At 40.5% G+C, this 20,675-nt stretch overlaps 1 protein-coding gene across 6 annotated transcripts in view; it reads left to right on the forward strand.

Annotated features, from left to right (window-relative positions):
* Positions 1–20,675, forward strand: part of AMPH (amphiphysin) — a 328,049-nt gene that overhangs the window by 70,360 nt on the left and 237,014 nt on the right. The gene's annotated exons all lie outside the window — the stretch shown is intronic.

Here is a 20,675-nt window from a genome sequence, read left to right on the forward strand (position 1 = left end):
GATGTCATCCTTATGGGGGCTTCTTTGTAGGTGATAGCCTTTTTTTCTCTAGTAGGTTTTAATATTTTCTCTTTATCACTTAGCTTTGGTATTTTAATTATGATGTATGTTGGTGTAGATTTTTTGGGATTCTCTTTAATGGAGTTCTCTGTGCTTCTTGAACTTGTAAGATCTTTTTATGCATTAATTTAGGAAAGTTTTCAGCCATGATCTGATTGAGCAAAGTCTCTATTCCTTGTTCTTTCTCTTCTTCTTCAGGAACCCCTATTATGCAGATGTTATTCCTCTTCATGTTGTCAGAGAGCTCTCTTAGAGTTTCCTCAGACTTCTTGAGTCTCTTTTTTTTCTGTTCTGCTTCTGTGCCTTTGTTTATCTTGTCCTCTAACTCACTGATTCAATCCTCAGCTTCTCCCATCCTGCTTTTAATTCCTTCTATTTTGATCTTAATTTCTGATATTGTATTTGTCATTTCTGATTCTTTTTTATTATTTCAGTTTCCTTTTTTATATTTGCTATCTCTTTATTTAGGTGTTTTTAATGACCATCTCTAGTTGTTCTAAGATCTTCGAGCATCCTAACCATCGTTATTTTAAACTCTGCATCAGGTAATTTGGTTATATATGACTCATTCAGGTCCTTTTTGGGATTTCTCTTGATTCATTTGTGTTGCATTTCTCTGCCTTCACATATTGTCTGTGTATAAGAAGGTTTTGGCCACTGGAGTCCAATGGCTGTTACCTCTGTGTTCTCTAGGTGTGGTCTGTCTGCAGGCCCACCACCCCCTCTGCCACTGCAATGTAGGGTGTTTGGGTATGGGCGTTGCTGGTGCTGACCTGCTACTGCTGTCGCTAGGATTTCTGCCTCTCATCCATGGGAGAGGCTGTGTTAAAATGCCTGGGTGTACAAGCCTCAGCTGGCCTTGGCCTTCGCTCTGCCCCTGCGGGTGTGGTTATTTGCCTGGTTGCAAGCTTCTGCACTACAGGCAGGGGTGAGCACCTTTTCTCAGCTGCGGGACTCTGCCCGTTCCCAGGCTCCTGCTTCACCCATGCGGAAGGAGCTGACTCGAGCATCGGCTGCAAGCCTTGGCTCTGCAAGCTGGGCAGGGCTGTGTGCCTCCTCTCAGTTGCAGGACTCTGCCTGTTCCAGGATTCCCTTCTCCCTTCTCCCCCCTCCCCTGCAGAAGGAGCTGTCTTGCGTGTAGGGTCGCAAACCTCAGCTCCGCAGCTCGGGCAAGGCTGTGTGCCCGTGGGCTCTTACTCAGCAGGCCCTTGCTCTGCAGTGCTTGTCTGCCCATTCCAGACTCCCGCCTTTCTCCTCTTCCTGGCAGGTGGGGTTGCAGGCGGCCCGCAGCTGGGCCTGACCAGTATCACATGTCCCCTCCACCCCTGCCAGGCAAGACTGAGCTCATGCCAGGGCGCTGCAGTTCAGACCCTAACACTTCATACCGTATCCCTGATGGCTCCCTGCTTTTAAGGGACTCTACTCTGAGTGCGGTGGGAGAGCTTATTTGGCTGGTGTCCTGCTTCCCTTTGCTGGTATTACTGTTTCCAGGGGAAATATTCACTGCAGATTTGGGGAGTGACTCGTCCCAGAGGTTAGGGTGGTTGTCTCTTAAAGTTTTTCTTTCTGTGCCTCCTAGATTACACTCTCTTCCTGCTACTCCAGTCCTCTCCTCTCTTCCTGTCCCCCGGATCCCTGGGTGAGTGGTTGTGAGAGAGGTTTTCTGCGCAATCCCTTTAGAAGAATCCTGGGTCTAAGAAATCTGTCTCTTTATGGCAAACAGTATCCTGACTTGTTTCCAGCTAAATATTGTCCACATGCCTCTTCTAGCCTCTGGGGCTGCAGGCTGGAGCTTTGTTTCTGGGGCTCAGGACCCTCCCCTCTCTGTTAAACTCACTTCCCGCCACGCCAGTCTCTCCCAGCTGCCATTCGCTCCAGGGAGCTGGGCAGCCCTCTCAGCGTTTCTGCTTTTCCTACCAGTCTCAGTGTGGCTTCTCTGTGTTCCTTGGTTGAAGAGTCCTCTTAGTTTAGTCCAGAGTTGGTTTTTCCAGATGATGGTTCTTAAAATTAATATGTAATTCACTTTGGTTCTGGGAGGTGGAAGTTGGTATGGCCGTCTACTCCATCGCCGTTTTGCCGTCTCCCTTTTTTGACTCTTACTGGCTCACCTCCTTCAACCCACACTGACATCCTTGTGATACCTCTGGGCTTTTGCTCTGACAGTGTCATCCTCCTAGGGTGTCCCTCCTTATTTACCTGAAAAGTTTACTCTGTTATTTAAAGAAAGGACCCAAGGGAGCTTTGAGAGGTGTTGGAAATGTCTATTACCTTGATCTTGGTGATGGTATCAAGTTTGTTTGCGTATGTCCAAACTCCTCAAATTGTTATACTATGTATAAAATACAAATATATGCAGTTCTCTGTATAGCAATTATACCTCAATGAAGCTTTTAGAAAAACAGCTTTAGACCATTATTCAAATATTGCCTTCTTGGATGAGGCCTTTTCTCAACATGCCTTCCTGCTTTATTTTTCCATTGAACTTTTTGCCATTTAATATACTACAGTGTGTTCGTAAAGTCACGGTACACTTTTGACCGGTCACAGGAAAGCAACAAAAGATGATAGAAATGTGAAAACTGCACCAAATAAAAGGAAAACTCTCCCAGTTTTATACATATTTAGTGCAGTTCGATGTGGGCTGATGCACAGATTTTTTAGGCTCCTTAGGTAGCTATCCTGTATAGCCTCTACAGATTCGTCACTGACTGATGACCTACTAGAACGGGGTTTCTCCACCAAACTGCCGGTTTCCTTCAACTGCTAATCCCACCAAGTAATGTTATTCCTATGTGGTGGTGCTTCATTATAAACGATATTCACATTGAGCTTTGGTCTCGGATTCGAATTTAGCGATCCACAGAACACACTGAACTTTCCTCTGTACTGTCCACATCTCGACTGGCATGGCCGTGGGCTGCTCCGCTGTATACACGGTGTTACATCATCATCTGTGCATGCGCACGTGCTGCCACATCATCTTACAGAAACTGGGAGGGTTTTCCTTTTATTTGGTGTAGATTTCACATTTCTATTGTCTTTTGTTGCTTTCCAGTGACTGGTCAAAAGTGCACCATGACTTTACGGACACACTGTATATATTGTATCTTATTTAAAATAATGATCTGTCTTCAACCACAACTGAAATTTTACAATATTAAGACAGCAGTTTATTTTGTCTGTTTTTTCTATTTTTGTTTTAGGATGTGCCTGGCATAACCTAGACACTCAGTAATATTTGTCAAATGAATAAAAAGTACAGTATTTTATCTCCTTAGGTCAAGGAAGAATTTATTGTAAATATCAAGAAAATATAGGATTAGCTAATTCTAAACCCCCAAATTTCACAGAGTATTCAATATTGATGTATAACATAAAAAATGTCTTTAGAATAGAATATAACTTTGATTACACTGGGGAACAAAATTTTTGTTGTATCCACAAAAACACCTGTTCTTACCTAATTCGAGTGTGCTGATCTCAAATCTGACATTAGTTTTTCTCTGTAAGCTACAGTTATTTTGCAATTCAAGATTTTAGGTTTTTATCTTATTGTAAAAGTTTCAACATTTAGTTTAACATAATGAAGTAGAATCTCTTCTTGGGCATCATCTTTGTAAAAATATAATAATTTATATAATGCAGTAAATATACTAATACACTAAAAGACATGATTGCATCAGAATTTGTCTACAATTTTGAAATAGAACATATTAAAACACTTATTTTAATCATAAAATTTGTGCAAAACTTATTTAAATTCTATTCAGGCAAAAATTTGCATTTGTAGCTCTTGTGTTTGTGTACTTGTTGAGGACAATCTCATTTGATGCTCCAGCAGTAGTCTGATCATCACTAACAGTTCCAAGATTTTTGGGAAACTTATCAAGGTGACTGTTCAGGAAGTAAATCTTAATGCTCATGTTACATCCAATGTTACGGAAAGCCAACAGAATCCTTTGAACCAGAAGTTCATAGTTTTCTGCTTTTTTGTTGCCAAGGAAGTTCTTTGTAAATGCCACAAAAGACTTCCATGCTTCTTTCTCCTCCTTATTCATCTTCCTGGCTAATTCTTCATCATGTATGAGGGTTCAAATTTGAGGTCCATCAAATATACTTGCTTTTATCTTCTCGAAAGACAAGGCAGGAAAAGCAGAAATAATATGTTGAAAGCATTCACTTTCTCTATTCAAAGCCTGAACAAACTGCTTCATTAAGCCAAGTTTGATGTGGTGTGGGGGAAAAATGATTCTGTCTCGATTAACTACAGGTTCGTTCACAATATTTTGCATTCCTACTTCCAGAGCTTCATGTTTTAGCCACTCCTTCTGTGTCCAGTGTTTCTCCAGAGCTTGGCTGTCCCACAAACACAGAAAGCAAGGATACTTCGTGAAACCTCTCTGTTGGCCTAGCAGGAAATTTATTATTTTAAGATCCGCACAAATGATCCAGTTATGTTCCTCATACTCAGAAAGTCGAGGACAATTTTTATGTCATTCTTACTAAGTCATTCAGTTTGGGTAGGCTAAAGTGCTGAGGCATTAATGACTGCTTGGCATCAGAAGAAGACCCTTCAGATTCTACAACCATTTTCTCATGCATCTTATCAAAATACACTTGATCACCATGTTCACTTTCTTCGTCCTTAGAAGAAATAAAACCATTGAAAACTGGAACCAGGAGTGTCTCAGAGTGTGAGATAGGTTGTATTGCTGAAGCAATATTAGGACATGCGATCATATGCCGTTTTTTCTTGCTGATGCCCTTTGTATGGATCAGACAGAAATAACAGTCACTGCTGTGGTCCTTAGGTTCATGCCAAACCATGGAACTGCCAAAAGGCATTCCTTTGCATTTTCCTTTTGTCCAGTCATGAAGCATTTCCTCACAATTATGACACACAATATGAGGAGCCCAATTCTTGTCTTGATCACCAAGGAGAACTTGAAAATAGGCAATGTATGCACGTGTCACAAATGATGAAATATTGCGCTTTGACGTTGAAGTGTGTAACAGCCACATATATAACAGAGGTGTCAGGACTATTCTTACATTTACGCCTACTTGAAGAAGCCATGATTCAATCTTAAAATAAGAGGGTGTTTTTATCAGATAATTTTTTACATTTAAATACAACTACAATTATGTAAAAGTGATGTTTGTAAAACATTAATTGCCTTGTGGTTATGTTCAATCCAAGAATCGTTGCCCTTTAACTCCAATTTAAAATCCAATGCATGCCATTAACTGTAACAAAAAGAAAATAAAATTGCCTAAAAACTAGAGCATGCACCAAAAAATGGATTTCAGATTTGGAATCAGCGATGCAGAAGTATATAGAAACAGTTCTAAAACCTCATGCAACAGGAAATTAAAAACCATTGTTCCCCAGTGTTATAGGAAGGCCCAAATTTTATGTCAAAGTGAAGTACAGATTTGTATATAATTACATAAGCATACTTACATATGGTGCTGTGGGTATAAAAGTTGGTTTTATAGAAGAGAAACATAAATGTGGGATTTTGCTTTGAGATGAAATGCTGCTATTCCAAGGCCTCACCCTTATCACATCATTACCACCACCAGAAGCACCAGCAGCACCAGCACCAGCACCAGCACCACTACAACCGTCGTTAGTCATCATCATCATTTCCAGTTACCTTGCAACGTCTCATACTCAGATAGATAATAGCACTAACAAGGAGGATGATCACATCAGCCTCCTTAGGATACTGGTGGAGGGAGAATCTAGCTACAGGTCTGTTCTATTCATCTCGGGCATAACGCTCCTGGAATTTTGTGACCCCGGGGTTCATATTGGATGGTTTACAGTCCAGGCAGCTATAGGGCATGGCAGTGTCAATAGCTGTTATGCAAAATGGGTGGATGTTCAAGATAAAATACTTTGGTAAATAATCAAAGTTTCTGCTTTCCCAGGGTCTTTATTTTGCTGTTGTGCATTGTAAACCTTTTAGAAGGAGATATAGGAGGCATTATTTTGCATACTTACTAAAATACAGAACCTTTTGTTCTTGTAATGTCTCACTGGGGGAATTCATGAGTATAGCAGTGAGACTATGCTATTATATATTATTCTTCTGTTCTCCAACACTGGAAAATTAGGTAGAAAGGTCTTATAATTAAATGTTATCTTTTTTTCCCTCCCAAAATAGACACAAAGTCTGGGAGCATGTTTTATGGACACAGAATTGGGATAAGAATCCATGACAATGTGTGAGCATCAAAAAGACATTTTGGAGTTCACATCAGGCTCTCTGCTTTTTCATAAATGTTTATTTGTAACTCAGGGCTGATCTCACATTTTGTGCATTTTCTTGGCCTTTTGTGCTTCTCTTGCTCCCTGCATAGTTTATTAAAATGGTTTGATGAGAGAAGAGCTCAATGTTATGTTCAGCTATAGGGATTAATGTCATTACTTCAGATGTAACTATAAACATAAAAAATCTTTCTTTTTTATTATTTCTTTATCCTCTCAATAATCATTCTGGGAGTAAAATCATTGATGTGTTATTGCATTCATAATGCAATTATTGCTTCTTCTGTTAGAAGATTCTGGACCTGGAATTTCTTAAATATTAGGCTTTTAATTATCTCTGAAGATGTCAGTCCATACCACCTGATCACTGAGCATATCTCAAGGCAGTATGCCCAAAAATTGTAGCCACCATACAGAAGAAGACATCTGGCACTTGAGGTGTGGTATATTCAGAAACAACTTAGGAATTGGTTTGAAAGTGAAGTCACCCATAAGCACTGTGAGGCTGAAAGACACCATTCTCTAAAGAATGGTGCTGGAGGCGAGAGCAAAGTCACTGGGTGGTGAAGAGGGTCTGGCCATGTTTCTAATGGAACCTGTGTTCCGGAGGAGGGTGACCACTGGAGACAGCTCTGGGCTGGGGCCAAGAGTAGGCATCTCTGTCTCCCACTGTCGCACAGAGTGACATAAAAAACTGCACATAGTAGAGTAGCTAGAAGCCATCAGTGGACACTGTCACACCCTCTGCTGGGTGTTTTACAGTTTTTCCAATTGTCCCTGGTCATTGTAGAGTTATAGTTCTAAAGTGTGGTCCAGGGACTATGGCAGAACCCAAGACCCATTCAGGGGCTTTGTGAGGCCAACATTGTTTTCATAATTATGATAAGATGTTACTTGCTTTTATCTCTCTCATTCTTTTACAAGTGTACAGTGCAATTTCCTAGAGGCTAGGATCTTAGCATATTGAATGCTCAAATAGGTGTGAGAAGCCAGACAATGAAGAGATTTGGGAAAATGTTAAAAAGAAAGCTTTAAAAATCTTATTAAATGTTATCTATATTGACATATAATGGGGTTTTATTTTAAGTGACTTTATAAATACTGTATTTAAAATATTTTCAGTTAAAGTTCTAATAAGGTAAATATTGATGAGATAAACTTTTCATAAATTAAAGATCTTTGTGAAATATTTTAGTCTTAAGTATGTCACGAATATTGCATGACTTTTTTTGTTGAATCTGACAGCCCGAACTGCTCCAGCCTTGCTCTGCGGAGAGGGCTTAACTAGGCACCAGTTCTCTGTCTGGGGGAAGGATGGAGAGAGGGCAGGCTCTTCTTGCTTATTTACTGACCATATCAGTAAATGGTGGAAACATTTAATGAGTAAGGAGGGCACACTGGTTGTTCTTGATGTCTTTCTGACCTAGCAGTAGTGGGTGTGATTTTCTCCTGGGAAGAGTTGGAGTGGCATGAAGGGTGTCACCTTCAATATATGGATGCAGGGCTTCCATATTTCCATTAGGCAGTGCCAGCAAGTGATCTCAGCCCAGTCACTGTCATTTATTACCAGATGCAGTGTGTTTGTGTCTGTTCTCACTCACACCAGAGCCTGAAAAGCTGCTGCAGTGATTATGTTTGTTTACAATGTTATTAAGCCCTTGGAATATGCCAAGAGTTTCTATACAGCTAGATACCAAGAGGTATCACAGGTGTAATTTGACTGGCTGATTGAATCATTCATCTGTTATTTTTCCTTCCTGCCTTCTTCCCATTTATCCTCCCTCCATTCCTCCTTTATTGATTTGTCTCTCTCTCTCTGTCTGCCTCTGTCTTTCTGTCTCTCTGTATCTGTCTCTCTCATTTGTTCAACAATTTATTGTATTTTGCAGTGTACAAGGCACTGTGCTAAGTGCTAATTTTCATGAGAAAACCAAAAATGTGATGTCCTGTCTTTGAGGAACTCAGTCAGTATTTCAGAACTCTTTTCAGTTGACTCGTGCTAATCAGACTCACAGGGGGATATAGCATATAGACCAGGACATGCATGCATGAAATTGCACTGGAGGACTGAGTCTCCTTTCCAGTTGGCTCCATTTCTTAGCATCTGCCTGCAAGGAAGGGAGGACTGGTAGGCAAACCTGCAGCTGGCAGGGCCAGGACAGGGACTGTGGTCCAGGGAGGAAGAGGGATGCCCCAGGAGTGAGGTGATTTACTTCCATGGCATGCAGTTTGAAAACCTGGTATGACACAAGGATGCATTCATTCATTAAAATGTGGCTTGCTTCTCTTGTTCTTTGTGTGTGTGTATGTGTTTTAAATTAGTTTTGGGGCCCTAACCAGTGGTTCAGTGGATAGAGTGTTGGCCCAGCATATGGACATCCTGGGTATAATTCCCTGTCAGGGCACACAGGAGAAATGGCCATCTGCTTCTCTCTTCCTCCCTCTCCCTCTTTTCTCCTTCTTCCCCTCTCACAGCCAGTGGCTCAATTGGTTTGAGCATCAGCCCCAGATGCTGAGGATAGTTCTGCTGGAGCGCATCAACCTCAGTCACTAAAAATAGCTTGGTACTCTAGCATTGGCCCCAGATGGGGTTGCCAGGTGGATCCTAGCTGGGGTGCATGTGGGTGTCTGCCTCACTATCTTCCCTCCTCTTATCTAAAAAAAGAAAGAAAAATTAAAAAGATAAAATTAGTTTTCAGATGTTTCTTGTTTAGTAGCATTTTTTAAGGTATAATAGGGTTTTATGTTGGAATCAATATATATTCTGACTATTCCTGCTACATAAAAATCTGTTTCCACATTCCTCACATCTTTTTTTATTTTATTTTATTTTTTTTTGTATTTTTCTGAAGCTGGAAATGGGGAGAGACAGTCAGACAGACTCCCGCATGCGCCCCATCGGGATCCACCCGGCATGCCCACCAGGGGCGACGCTCTGCCCACCAGGGGGCGATGCTCTGCCCCTCTGGGGCATCGTTCTGCCATGACCAGAGCCACTCTAGCACCTGGGGCAGAGGCCAAGGAGCCATCCCCAGTGCCCGGGCCATCTTTACTCCAATGGAGCCTTGGCTGTGGGAGGGGAAGAGAGAGACAGAGAGGAAGGAGGGGGGGCGTGGAGAAGCAAATGGGCGCTTCTCCTATGTGCCCTGGTCGGGAATCGAACCCGGGTCCCCCGCACGCCAGGCCAACGCTCTACCGCTGAGCCAACCTGCCAGGGCCACACATCTTAATAGAGCTGATTTATATGTAAACTAGAAGACAGTAAGATGGAAGGTCAGATTGCATACAAATCTCCCTTAAGAAATAGTGATAACTACTAGTTATTGAGAGCAGATTAGGAGGCTTATATGTATTATTTCATTTGTTTTCTATAATTTTATTTTTTTAATGGGGTGACATCAATAAATCAGGATACATATATTCAAAGATAACAAGTCCAGGTTATCTTGTTCAATTATGTTGCATACCCACCACCCAAAGTCAGATTGTCCTCTGTCACCTTCTATCTTGTTTTCTTTGTGCCCCTCCCCACCCCCTATCCCTCTCCCATTCCCCCCTCCCCCCCGTAACCACCACACTCTCAAAGCAATGTTGTTACATTGATTTTTATCATTTCCATTTTATAGATGAGGAAACTAATTCTAGCATAAGTAGGTGACTTGCCCCATCTTACACAGCAGAATCTGGATTCTGTATGAGTCCATGTTCATAATCATATGCTATACCATGCCCACACTTTCCTTGTGCTAGACTCAGGAAAGAGTGAAATGAAGATCACTCAGAATGAATGTGTGTGTGTGCAGAAGGTATCTGACCCATCTTTATTTTATTTTATTTTATTTTTTTACAAAAAGATTGAGAAACAAAGAGAAGGACAGATAGGGAGACAGACAGGAACGGAGAGAGATGAGAAGCATCAATTATTCATTGAGGCACCTTAGCTGTTCATTGATTGCTTTCTCATATGTGCCTTGACCGTGGAGCTACAGCAGAGCGAGTGACCCCATGCTCAAGCCAGCGACCTTGTGTTCAAGCCAGCAACCATGGCATCAGGTTTATGATCTGACGCGCAAGCCAGTAACCCTGCGCTCAGGCTGGTGAGCCTGCGCTCAAGCTGGCACCTTTGAGGTTTTGAACCTGGGTCCTGTGTGCCCCAGTTTGATGCTTTATCCCCTGTGGCTCTGCCTGGTCAGGTTTTAATCTTTTCTTTAGAAATACAAGAAGAAAGAACAATGAGTGACCCTGCATGCCCCATTCTTTTATCTTTTGTTTTAAATACTCTCAGCTAATAAATAAGACAAGATCAGGATTGCCTGGGCATGTAATTCTTACTGTAGATGTTTTTCTGGAAGATCCCATATAGTACATTCGAGATATTCTCAGGTGGATAAGTATGAAAACAAGAAAAAATAATGAAGACAGAACAGCAACCGTTATAAGGAAAATGACCATGATTTAATATCCGAGGCTATTAAAGCAAACATTTGAAGAAGGGCTGTCATGTGGAGCAGGGATTAGTTCTGCTCAGGAGAGCTGAGCTGCTGAACTAGGAGACCAATCAAGAGAGATTACAGGCATGAGTAGTGGAGCTCATTATGAGGAAGGTTTTTGTTTATTTTGCCTCCCTCTCCTTTTCCTTTCCCTCCTTTCCTTCTTCCCTTCTTCCCTCTTTCCTTCCCTCCCTCCTCCCCTCCTTCCATCCCCCCCTCCTTCCCTCCTTCCCTCCTTCCCTTGTTAGACATTCCCAAATGGTTGGGCTCCTTTGAACGTTTTGAATCTCCAGCGTTGGACGGGCACATCAGAGGCTTGTTGTGCAGGTGTTCTAGGTATCAGTGTGTCCTTCGGAATGTGACTTTGCACAGTGCCACATCTGGACAGTGTAGCCGAGAGGCTTATAAATGTTTGTCATTTTAGAAGGTTCCTAGTAAGAGTTATTTAGGAAAGGTGAATAAAAGCTACAACAGTGGGGGGAAGAGGTTACAGGTGGGTGCTTTTGTTACTACATTTCCTTCAGATTCAGAGAGCACAGGCAGGTGGCCACCTTCTCTGCTTGGCTCTGAGCCCAGGTGAATGCCTCATACAAACAGAGGGAAGGTGGGCAGCAGAGGCTGGAGAAATGGGATCAATAAGGTGGAAAAAGCACCAAGCAGCCTTGTGGTGATGTCCATTAGAATCCTGGCGCTGACACTAAATGTCCACTCTCCATTTTGTATATTTACAAACACATAAAAAATTAACATATAATTGCACAAATATTCACGACTGTATTTTGCAGGTTAAAGTCAAATTCTTGCAGGTAAGACTAAGCATTGTTTGTTCTCTGTCCCCAGTCCCTGATGGTGGATGCGTGCAGAGTAAGACTGAGAGCACGTTCGTTCACAGATGAGGGGTGCAGCACAGATCCTGGGATATGCACTTACACCATTCAGTCCTCGTGGAATGTTTTCATAATGATTTTTCCTTTCAGTAATAGTAATGAGTGCTAGTTATAGAATTTTGGAAAACCTAAAAAAAAGTAGAATAAAAAACTTGCCCATAGTCCTGCCATGTGAGGGTACCATTGGTAACCACTACCGTTCTTTTGTTCCTCCCATACATATTTATTTTTGTAATAAGTGGCTTTTTTGTTGTCACATTTTCAGGCCAGCTGTTTCTCTTTTATAAGTGACAGAGGCTGTGTGAACATCAGCTACTGATTGTGGCTCTCTCGTTTTCTGAATCTTGTAATTATAGGAAATCCTAGGAGAGAGTGAGAGCTGGGTGGAATGCTGGTCTCCAGTGTTGTTCTGAGTGTTCACTTGTGTTTTGAGGACTGTGCTGATAGAGCAGGACTGAAGCAGAGGCGGGCACATCTGCCGGCCAGATGCTGCGGGGAGCAGAGGTCTCCATGGGGGACTTGATCAATCACTCAGTTGTCTTTGCAGAACCTCTAGTGTGCCGTGGGAATAGCAAAACATTGCTCATCTCTGGTGTCTCACACATCTGTAAAGTCAAGAAATATAGAAATGTATGTGATAAAGTTGGTGTCACTAATTGTAGGAAATAACAATGATTCAGTAATATTGCTATGATAGTTACCTGACTACTCAGGAAAAAAAAAAAAGAACTTTAGATCTTTGCCTTACCCTTGACATCAAAATTCATCTCAGAGACCACATAGCTTGTATAGGAGTGAGCAAAAGTAGGTTAATTTAGCATCCATCATTACCTAAAAGATAATCATAAGTAAGGATACAAAATAGTGACAGGAATAATAGCACAAATAGTACAAATAAATAATTCAATAATAATAAAGAAATAATGATATAAGAATTAACTGTTTTATTTACTCACAATTGTAAACCTGCTTTTGCTCAATCCTGTATTTGGGCACTGAGAGTCTAGAGCCAGCCACATGGGTTCAAATTCTGGTTTTGCTACTTACTAGTGTGACTGTGAATGAAGTTACTTCACCTCTTTGTGTCTCCACTTCCTCATCTGTAAAGTGGGGATAACAAAAGTAGCTATTACGGTAGTTGTGTGAATTAACCGAGTCAGTACATTAGTTACTACCTAGAACTATAATTTAGAACAATACCTGCCACAAAGCAGATTCATACAATCATTGCTCTAATGATATAAATAATAAAATATTTTTATATAGAGAAACCATAAGACAACCAGGAGGAAATATAAATTAATATTTATTTAATTTTAAGTTTGGCAAAGGCTTACTAAGCATGTAAGCAATGTAGGAAATCACAAAGGGCTGGTAGATTTAACTCCATAAACATTAAAGTCTATATTTTATAAGATAAGAAAAAGCAATAATATTTACCATATTAAAAAATACATTTAAAAACACAAAATAAATAGTTGCAATATGTCTGACAAAAAGAAATAATAGGCTTCAAACCCAATATGGCATGTTGCCAAAGATTTGTGTTACATTAGATTATGGTTGCTGTTAGTCCATGTTCAAAATTATTCATGAATGCATATAATTGTATGTATGTTTGTATACATGTATGTATTTCTTTCCTGCTTTATTCATAAATGGTTTGTCATCTTACAGTAACATCAAAAGTGCAAAGTGCCAAATATTAAAAATAAGAGAGAAAACGAAAAGTAGGAACAGTGTGGGAAGGACCAGTGCCAAGCCACAGTGCAGCTGAGATTTACAGGGCAGCGAAGGAAGCCTGAGTAATTCCGCCATCCAGGGTTCACAACCTCAATCTAGCTAATTACTTAAAGGATGTAGTAATAGTTTGATAGTTTAGACCAGTGTTAGTCAACCTGGTCCTGCCCACTAGTGGGCATTCCAGTTTTCATGGTGGGCTGTAGTGGAGCAACCAAAGTATAAATAAAAAGATAGATTTAACTATAGTAAGTTATTTTATAAAGATTTATTCTGCCAAACTTAGCAAAAATCTGACATAAAGTACTTGGTAAGTAATTATTATTATATGCTTTAACTTGCTGTAACTCTGCTTTATAAGTTTTATAAAGTAAAGTTACTTCCCTACTTTATAAATCACCATTACTGTGGAACCAGTGGGCGGTTAGAAAACTTTACTACTGACGGAGATACAAAAGTGGGCGGTAGGCATAAAAAGGTTGATTACCCTTGGCTTAGATGAACAGATAAATTTCTCCTCAGTTTTCAGAAGAAGGTACTTACTGGTAATTCACTGAATAGTAGTCTTGACATTGTTTTGTCGATAGCCCTGCTTCCCTGATGATGATGGAATATGTTATTGTCTTGGTAGTGGCTGATAACATCACAGCACAGATCATGGGAACGGGCTTTCTGGGGTTGAGGACGGTGAGATTGTGATGCAGTTCAGGCACCACATGGGTCCTAGGTCTTCTTGCCCTAGATTACCTTCCTCCAGAGCAGATGCTCCCCTTCCTCTGCTCTGTGCTGGAGCAGGCTACATTTCCCAGGCTCTAATATTTGGCTTCTAGCTGGAACTGACCAATGGGTGACTGTGTAGGGAGGTTGGAGGGTGGCAGGGAGAAACCAGAGTATTTCTCCCCTTCCCACTTCACCTAAGGCAGCCACTTCAGCAGCAGCTGTGTGTCCCATGGACTGGCCTGCTGTGGTGCCAGCTTCTCTCAGGTGACTTTTGGCCCCTGGGCTCGTTCGTGAGACTTCCTCCTCCCAGTGTCTGCTGCTCAGGTGTGGCAGCAGCTCTCCATATTTGCTCGTGTCCCTTGGTCTGCTCAGCTCCTCCATCCCCTATATTATACATATGTGAAGTTGTTTCCTTTTTGTGACTCAGAGATATCAGATCTGAAATGATCTAGCTAAATTCCAGATGATGTATCCTCTCACTAATCACCAAAATAAAGCACTTGAGGAGCTTGACGACTGGCCTTCCCAACTAATCGTCATTGCTAATGGGGAACCCGTTACTTACTGTAAAAGACTTCTTTGAGTGTGCTTTCTTTACCAAGAGATGCTTGGGGTTGAGATTAAGTCTTGTCAACTAGGTCAGAGTCCAGAGTTTCCAATTTCCAGGGCTCAGGAGGGCAATTTCCCGGCAGGTTTTAGTGTTAGGATTTACTTGAACATCATTTGCACTGAGCACCAGTGTAAAATCTGTGCCTTCATGAAGAATTACCATTTAGATTAAAGAAATGTAACTAATTTGTTTCAGTAATTTATTTCCAAGAAACTTATGACCTTACAAATAATTAAAATATTTTGCTTTTCTGTTGTATGAAAAAAATGTTTAAAGAATACCTCAAGTGACATATGTATTGATATATACAACTTTTCATTTACCTTTAGTGCTATGGTCCCCCACTCAGAGTGACACTCAAGCCTCCACTACTCTCTTTAGATCTTTCCACATGTCAGCCCCCTGACTCATACTCACTTTTTATCCAAGGCCTTTTTGAATTCTGATCTTCTTGAAAATTTCTTTTTAAAAGTTTGCTTTTTCATAATTTTATGTGTAAGCTATACCAACCTATAAAATAGAAGAAGTCATATTCCAGCCATCATCATTATTATTATTATTATTATTATTATTATTTTGTATTTTTCTGAAGTGAGAAGCGGGAGGCAGAGAGACAGACTTCCGCATGTGCCTGACCAGGATCCACCTGGCATGCCCACTAGAGGGTGATGCTCTACCCATCTGGGGTGTTGCTCCATTGTAACCGGAGCCATTCTAGCATTTGAGGTGGAGGCCATGGAGCCATCCTCAGCATCAGGGCCAACTTTGTTCCAATGGAGCCTTGGCTGTGGGAGGGGAAGATAGAGATAGAGAGAAAGGAGAAGATAGAGGGGAAGGGTGGAGAAGCAGATCGGCGCTTCTCCTGTGTGCTCTGGCCAGGAATCAAACCCGGGGCATCCACACGCTGGGCCAGCGCTCTACCACTGACCCAACTGGCCAGGGCCCCAGCCATTATTATTTTTTATGTTACTTGGCTTTTTTCCTCTCCTGTTTAATTTTAAAAATGTTCTGCACTAACGGCAGGTGCTTCTCTCAGGCATGTCTGTTTATCATGTAATGTGAGGCTGGTTTTTGTTTTCTTTAGTTACAAATGCACAAACACAGTAATACAATATTTGTAGTACAAATAGGTACAGATACACATACAAATTTAAGCCACAGATTAAAATATTACCCAGCACTAGACGTTGTTTAAGTGTATGGTGATTTAAAAATTACCTTTTATGATTATAAAATGCATTATGTTTTATTATACGTTATTTGGCTGTTGGTAAATTTTGTGCTATTTCTTTTTCTTTTTATAAATAATCCCCTATACAAGCACTGTCCAGTAAAAATATAATGGGAGCCATATATATACTTTTAAATTTTTACTAGCTACATTAAAAAACCAAGAGTTCAAATCAATTTTAATAATATACTTTATTTAACCCAATATTTCTAAAATATTAACATCTTAACTTGTAGTCAATATAAAATTGAGGTATTTGCTTTCTTTTTTGTACTCAGTTTTTCAACTGAAATGTATATTTTTCACTTACAGTCCCTCTGAATTCAACCGGCTGTATTTTAAGTGCCCAATAGCCATATGTGACCAACAGCTACCCTATTGGGCAGCACAGCTCTAAAGATTGGGTGATATAAATGCCGTTATTATTGAGTTATGCAGAAACTAATGTGTAGGAAACCTCAAGGTCACACACCTGGGTGGAGATGAGACTCAAATCCTGGTCTACCTAACAAAGAAGTCAGTGTACTTACCCAGTCATTATATGGTCACTGGGAGAAAGGTGTTTTAACATTACACTTAAAATGGCAATATAATTTAGTTATCCAGCCATTATTTTAGGCTGATATATATACTTTACATAATATGAACTATGAGAAATAATTTATGCTACCTAAGGCAATAGTAAAAAATCCAGAAGTGACTTGTGGCACAAATACACTCATCAATATATTTGTAAAAAGAAAAATAAATGCCATAAAATTGGTAAGAGTTTAACTAATACTCTTTTTTTTATTAAATAAATTTATTTTTTTAATGGGGCAACATCAATAAATCAGGACACATATATTCAAAGATAACAAGTCCAGGTTATCTTGTCGTTCAATTATGTTGCATACCCATCACCCAAAGTCAGATTGTCCTCTGTCACCTTCTATCTAGTTTTCTTTGTGCCCCTCCTCCACCCCCTTTCCCTCTCCCTTTTCCCCCTTCCCCCCATAACCACCACATTCTTATCAATGTCTCTTAGTTTCACTTTTATGTCCCACCTACGTATGGAATAATGAAGTTCCTGGTTTTTTCTGATTTACTTATTTCACTTCGTATAATGTTATCAAGATCCCACCATTTTGCTGTAAATGATCCGATGTCATCATTTCTTATGGCTGAGTAGTATTCCATAGTGTATATGTGCCACATCTTCTTTATCCAGTCATCTATTGATGGGTTTTTTGGTTGTTTCCATGTCCTGGACACTGTGAACAATGCTGCAATGAACATGGGGCTGCATGTGTCTTTACGTATCAATGTTTCTGAGTTTTGGGGGTATATACCCAGTAGAGGGATTACTGGGGCAAAAGGTAGTTCTATTTTCAGTTTTTTGAGGAACCACCATACTTTCTTCCATAATGGTTGTACTACTTTACATTCCCACCAACAGTGCATGAGGGTTCCTTTTTCTCCAACATTTGCTATTACCTGTCTTGTTAATAATAGCTAATCTAACAGGTCTGAGGTGGTATCTCATTGCAGTTTTGATTTGCATTTCTCTAATAACTAAAGAAGATGAGCATCTTTTCATATATCTGTGGGCCATTTGTATTTCTTCCTGGGAGAAGCGTCTGTTCATGTCCTCTTCCCATGTTTTTATTGGATTGTTTGTTTGTTTGTTGTTGAGTTTTATGAGTTCTTTGTATATTTTGGATATTAGGCCCTTATCTGAGCTGTTGTTTGAAAATATCATTTCCCATTTAGTTGGCTTTCTATTTATTTTGTTATCAGTTTCTCTTGCTGAGCAAAAACTTCTTAGTCTGATGTAGTCCCATTCATTAATTTTTGCCTTCACTTCTCTTGCCTTTGGAGTCAAGTTCATAAAATGCTCTTTAAAACCCAGGTCCATGAGTTGAGTACCTATGTCTTCTTCTATGTACTTAATTGTTTCAGGTCTTATGTTTAGATCTTTGATCCATTTTGAGTTAATTTTAGTACAGGGGGAGAAACTGTAGTCCAGTTTCATTCTTTTTTTTTTTTTTTTTTTTTTTGTATTTTTCTGAAGCTGGAAACGGGGAGAGACAGTCAGACAGACTCCCGCATGCGCCCGACCAGGATCCACCCGGCACGCCCACCAGGGGCGAAGCTCTGCCCACCAGGGGGAGATGCTCTGCCCCTCCGGGGCGTCGCTCTGCCGCAACCAGAGCCACTCTAGCGCCTGGGGCAGAGGCCAAGGAGCCATCCCCAGCACCTGGGCCATCTTTGCTCCAATGGAGTCTTGGTTGCGGGAGGGGAAGAGAGAGACAGAGAGGAATGAGGGGGTGGGGGGTGGAGAAGCAAATGGGCGCTTCTACTGTGTGCCCTGGCCGGGAATCGAACCCGGGTCCCCCGCACGCCAGGTTGACGCTCTACCGCTGAGCCAACCGGCCAGGGCCAGTTTCATTCTTTTGCATGTGGCTTTCCAGTTTTCCCAGCACCATTTATTGAAGAGGCTTTCTTTTCTCCATTGTGTGTTATTGGCCCATTTATCAAAAGTTATTTGACTATATATATGTGGTTTTATTTCTGGACTTTCTATTATGTTCCATTGGTCTGAATGTCTATTTTTCTGCCAATACCATGCTGTTTTGATTGTCGTGGCCTTATAATATAGTTTGAAGTCAGGTATTGTAATGACCCCAGCTTCATTCTTTTTTTTTTTTAGGATTGCTTTGGCTATTCGGGTTTTTTTATAGTTCCATATAAATCTGATGATTTTTTGCTTTATTTCTTTAAAAAATGTCATTGGAATTTTGATGGGAATTGCATTAAATTTGTATATTGCTTTGGGTAATATGGCCATCTTGATTATATTTATTCTTCCTAACCAAGAACAAGGTATATTCTTCCATCTCATTAAATCTTTTTCGATTTCTCTTAACAATGGTTTATAGTTTTCATTATATAAGTCCTTTACATTCTTTTTTTTTTTTTTTTGTATTTTTCTGAAGCTGGAAACGGGGAGAGACAGTCAGACAGACTCCCGCATGCGCCCGACCGGGATCCACCCAGCACGCCCACCAGGGGTGACGCTCTGCCCACCAGAGGGCGATGCTATGCCCCTCCGGGGCGTTGCTTTGCTGCAACCAGAGCCACTCTAGCGCCTGGGGCAGAGGCCAAGGAGCCATCCCCAGCGTCCGGGCCATTTTGCTCCAATGGAGCCTTGGCTGTGGGAGGGGAAGAGAGACAGAGAGGAAGGAGGGGGTGGGGGGTGGAGAAGCAAATGGGCGCTTCTCCTATGTGCCCTGACCGGGAATCGAACCCAGGTTCCCCGCACGCCAGGCCAACGCTCTACCGCTGAGCCAACCGGGCAGGGCCTAAGTCCTTTACATTCTTTGTTATGTTTATTCCTAAGTGTTTTATTTTTTTTGTTTTTATCGTGAAGGGGATTATTCTTTTGAGTTCATTCTCAATTGTTTCATTGTTGGCATATAGAAAGGCTATGGACTTCTGTATGTTAATTTTGTATCCTGCGACCTTACTGTATTGGCTTATTGTTTCTAGTAGTCTTTTTGTGGATTCTTTGAGGTTTTCGATGTATAGGATCATATCATTTGCAAAAAGTGATACCTTTACTTCTTCTTTTCTGATATGGATGCCTTTTATTTCTTTGTCTTGTCTGATTGCTATGGCTAGAACCTCTAGTACCACATTAAATAAGAGTGGAGAGAGTGGACAACCCTGTCTTGTTCCTGATTTAAGGGGAAAAGCCTTCAGTTTAGTGCCACTTAATATGATGTTAGCTGGGGTTTATCATATATGGCCTTTATCATGTTGAGATATTTTCCTTCTATACCCATTTTGTTGAGAGTCTTAAACATAAAATTGTGTTGTATTTTATCGAAAGCCTTTTCTGCGTCTATTGATAAGATCATGTGGTTTTTGTTCTTTGTTTTGTTGATATGGTGTATTACGTTAACCGTTTTACGTATGTCGAACCATCCTTGAGATTCTGGGATGAATCCCACTTGATCATGATGTATTATTTTTTTAATACGTTGTTGTATTTGATATCCTAGTATTTTGTTTAGTATTTTAGGATCTGTATTCATTAGAGATATTGGTCTGTAGTTTCTTTTTTTGTGCCATCCTTGCCTGGTTTTGGTATGAGGGTTATGTTGGCCTCATAAAATGTGTTTGGAAGTATTGCTTCTTCTTCAATTTTTTGGAAGACTTTGAGTAGAATAGGAACCAAGTCTTCTTTGAAGGTTTGATAAAATTCGCTAGTATAGCCATCAGGGCCTGGACTTTTATTTTTGAGGAGGTTTAATGGTTTTTTTCTATTTCTTCTCTATTAATAGGTCTGTTTAGGCTTTCTGCTTCTTCTTGACTCAGTCTAGGAAGGTTGTATTGTTCTAAGAATTTATCCATTTCTTCTAGGTTGTTGAATTTAGTGGCATAAAGTTTTTCATAGTATTCTACAATAATTCTTTGTATATCTACAGTGTCTGTGGTGATTTCTCCTTTTTCATTTTGGATTTTGTTTATATGAGTTCTTTCTCTTTTTTCCTTGGTAAGTCTTGTCAAGGGTTTGTCAATTTTGTTGATCTTTTCAAAGAACCAGCTCCTTGTTCTATTAATTTTTTCTATAGTTTTTCTGCTCTCTATTTCATTTATTTCTGCTCTGATTTTT

Source organism: Saccopteryx bilineata, chromosome 4, assembly GCF_036850765.1.
Source record: "Saccopteryx bilineata isolate mSacBil1 chromosome 4, mSacBil1_pri_phased_curated, whole genome shotgun sequence".
Lineage (NCBI taxonomy): Eukaryota > Metazoa > Chordata > Mammalia > Chiroptera > Emballonuridae > Saccopteryx > Saccopteryx bilineata.